This window comes from Schistocerca cancellata, chromosome 7 (assembly GCF_023864275.1).
Source record: "Schistocerca cancellata isolate TAMUIC-IGC-003103 chromosome 7, iqSchCanc2.1, whole genome shotgun sequence".
Taxonomy (NCBI): Eukaryota; Metazoa; Arthropoda; class Insecta; order Orthoptera; family Acrididae; genus Schistocerca; species Schistocerca cancellata.
Window position 1 is genome coordinate 28,326,710 of NC_064632.1, and position 3,737 is coordinate 28,330,446.

The 3,737-nt window shown below is 39.6% G+C and overlaps 1 pseudogene; it reads left to right on the forward strand.

Annotated features, from left to right (window-relative positions):
- The first annotated feature begins 3,158 nt into the window (after nucleotides 1–3,158).
- On the forward strand, nucleotides 3,159–3,276 carry LOC126093028 (5S ribosomal RNA; annotated as a pseudogene).
- The last annotated feature ends 461 nt before the right edge of the window (nucleotides 3,277–3,737 follow it).

Here is a 3,737-nt window from a genome sequence, read left to right on the forward strand (position 1 = left end):
GAATAGGTAAAGAATGCATTGCGAAGTTATATGAAAAAGATTTGGGCCCCAGTGAGTATTGTACAATCAGAAATAATTATTTTTAAAGAAATATGAGTAGAATACAGGAAGGAGGTATAGATAGGACTTTTTGGGAATAATGATGAATGAAGGGAGATCTCCGAGAAGTAAAGAAAGTTTTGTTTGCAAAATACTGCAGTAAAACAAACCCTGTCCTTTCCTTTTGTGTCATCCGCTATATGTTTGTGTACACTTGTATATTTGTGTTTTTCCTGTCTTTATGTGTTTAGCTGATGAGAGCTATGTTGTAGAATTTTTCTAATCCTCTGTTATTTTCTTTGTAAAGATGCTTAGACATTATTTATTCTGTTTTGTTTTAATGCTCATGTGTGAAGTTGACGTTTCAAAAGTGATTCTGATCTTTTATTTTTGTACTCATGTCGTCATTCCTGTAACACTGATGTATATGTTAGTTCAATTCTTTTGTAAAGCCTGTATTACTACAAATGTTATCTGTATTGTTATGTTTTTAATGATGTATTTTGTACCTTTGTAATTGTATACTCATGTTATAATATTGTAATTGACAGCAGTTCATCAAATCAAGTAACTTGTAAGCATTCATTTCACTGCACACATTTCTGTTGGTCATAGTAATGCACAAAATGTGAGAAGTAGGGACTGTTAGTGTTTGCACGTGTGTTAATAATTCAGCAAGGGACTGGATAACAGCATTGCTGGTTCTAAGGACAATTCCACAAACTTTGTGAGTGCACAAGTGGGGGTATATGGACTTGCTATCTTCTCTGCAAGACTCTTCGATGGTGATTGTGCACCTGCACAGTCGCAACAGATGGCTGCTGGCCATCTCTACAAGGACTACAGTGGGTCTACACCTTTGCTGCCTCACCAATACTCTCTACCAGGACTACAGTGGGCCTGTCCACAATTTCTACCAGGACTACAGTGGGCCTGTCCACAATTTCTACAAGGACTGCAGTGGGTCTGCACCTCTGGTGGCCCACCAATACCACAATCTCTACCAGGACTACAGTGGGTCTACTCTGTGATGACCTACCTACCAATCTTCTTCAAAACGTCGAATGACTGCTGTGGGTTTCCTCTGTTGTGGCCCATTACCTGTCAGCATGTGAAGAGTCAGCACTGTCTTTCCGTTGGAAGGACATCACTACTTCTTCAAGACTGCATGGAAATCCACTACTTCTGTGTGCAATTTCTTTTACTAATGAGAAACTGTAATTACTATTGTGATGAACGATCAGGATTGTCCTTATGGACTGTGAGAAAATTTTAGCTTTTGACCAACATTGTATCAATAAGTGTGTGCATTTTATATCTTTGTTATTGTAATTATGAAAAATTTTTTCAAATCTGTATTGGCCAGTGCCCAACACCATTTGTAAAAATTTTTTGTGGGGAGCATGGGGGCTATGTAAGTAGGCTGTTTATGTTTTCTTTATGTAAGTAGGCTGTTTAGACTTTTTTATTGGCAACGTTACATAGCGCTCTGTATGAAAATCACTGGCTGTGCTGTGTGCAGCCTGTGGCTAGTTTGCATTGTTGTCTGCCATTGTTGTCATGAACTGCTATAGCTGGATGTGAACAGCGCGTAGCGTTGCGCAGTTGGAGGTGAGCCGCCAGCAGTGGTGGATGTGGGGAGAGAGATGGCGGAGTTTTGATAATTTGTAAGACTGGATGTCAATTATGAATATTAAGGTAAATACAGTGTTTGTTCTCTATTAAAATCTTTCATTTGCTAACTATCCCTATCAGTAGTTAGTGCCTTCAGTAGTTTGAATCTTCTATTTAGCTGGCAGTAGTGGCACTCGCTGTATTGCAGTAGTTCGAGTAACAAAGATTTTTGTGAGGTAAGTGATTTCTGAAAGGTATAGTTTAATGTTACTCAGGGCCATTCTTTTGCAGGGATCTTTGATAGTCAGATTGCGTTGCGCTAAAAACATTGTGTGTCAGGTTAAGCACAGTCTTGTTTAAATTGTTCTAAGGGGACGTTTCAATAGTTGCAGTTTTTATTGAGGTAAGAATTTTTTGCTTTTGTTATTCAGAATACAGGGCCGAAGGTCAGCGCTGCTGTCCTTATAAAATTTATCAGGTTACAGAAATTTTTTTATTACTTTTGGTGTTTAGGAATTTTTCTATTTCCAACCTGACATTAAAATGAAAAAAGAATTTTGTGGGAATATTAAGTGTGAATGCATTGTTTGCACAGAGACTATAAATCGGAGCCAATTTTGTTCAGAGGTTACATTAAAATTAATTTTGTTCAGAGCTCAGAATAATTAAAAATTCATTTAATTATTATTATTTTTTGTGGCGAGCTTATACTTGGCTCATTTACATTATTATTGACTTAACATTTTTTCGGGGAGGTTACAGGGTGTAAGTGGAGATCTTTTTATGTGTAGTACCTTAACATTCACGTGCATCAGTGAGTAGATTGTGTTTTCTCTGCGTGGAACAGTCTTCCGACAAACACGTCACGTAATTTACTACCCGATGTCTTCTACGCTGTCGTAACTGCACCATTAAGTGGAGTACGGCTTTCAGTATAGACTAGCGCTTTGCATCCACGTGTCTACTCTTCTCCTGCCGTGGCGCCCAAGTGAAAATAAACCTTAATGGCTTGCCCTTGCGACATGTACTTGGAGGTACTAACCAGCCTAAAACCGATAATACTACCAATAACTATAATTATTAGTCTGAAAATACAGTTAATGTTGATGGAATGTTGTTCAGTACACTGTCCTGAATCACCAATAAAGATCCCTGCACTTATAACGGTAACTCCCTGTATATGTAAATCCTTCAGTATAGAGAGTGAGGTCCAAGAAGCTGTCAGCGGAAGACGCTGTTGTAAAATGGCAGGAACCAGAAGAGAATCGATATTTGGCACAAGGACTTATAGCAATATTCCTAGCGTACGCCTCCTAAGGAGAGTTAACCACCATGTTACTTGATCGACACACAAGTGCTCCAAGGAAGCCGAGAAACGTTTATTCGGAATAGTAACTTTTTCAGCCTTTGTGCATCACATATTACAGGAATTTCGCTCTCGAAAAATTAAGCAAAACCTCATATTGCGGTCTCACGTGCTTTTATAGTCTGTTTGCAAGAAGAAGGCCAACGGCCTTGTCGCAGTGGTAACACTGGTTCCCGTCAGATCACCGAAGTTAAGCGCTGTTGGGCTGGGCTAGCAATTGGGTGGGTGACCATCCGGTCTGCCGAGCACTGTTGGCAAGCGGGGTGTGTAAGTAGGCTGTTTATGTTTTCTTATTGGCAACGTTACGTAGCGCTCTGTATGAAAATCACTGGCTGTGCTGTGTGCAGTCTGTGGCTAGTTTGCATTGTTGTCTGCCATTGTAGTGTTGGGCAGCGGCAGCTGGACGTGAACAGCGCGTAGCGTTGCGCAGTTGGAGGTGAGCCGCCAGCAGTGGTGGATGTGGGGAGAGAGATGGCGGAGTTTTGTAATTTGTCATGAACTGCTATATATATTATGACTATTAAGGTAAATACATTGTTTGTTCTCTATTAATATCTTTCATTTGCTAACTATCCCTATCAGTAGTTAGTGCCTTCTGTAGTTTGAATCTTTTATTTAGCTGGCAGTAGTGGCGCTCGCTGTATTGAAGTAGTTCGAGTAACGAAGATTTTTCTGAGGTAAGTGATTTGTGAAAGGTATAATTGTATTCTCATGTTAT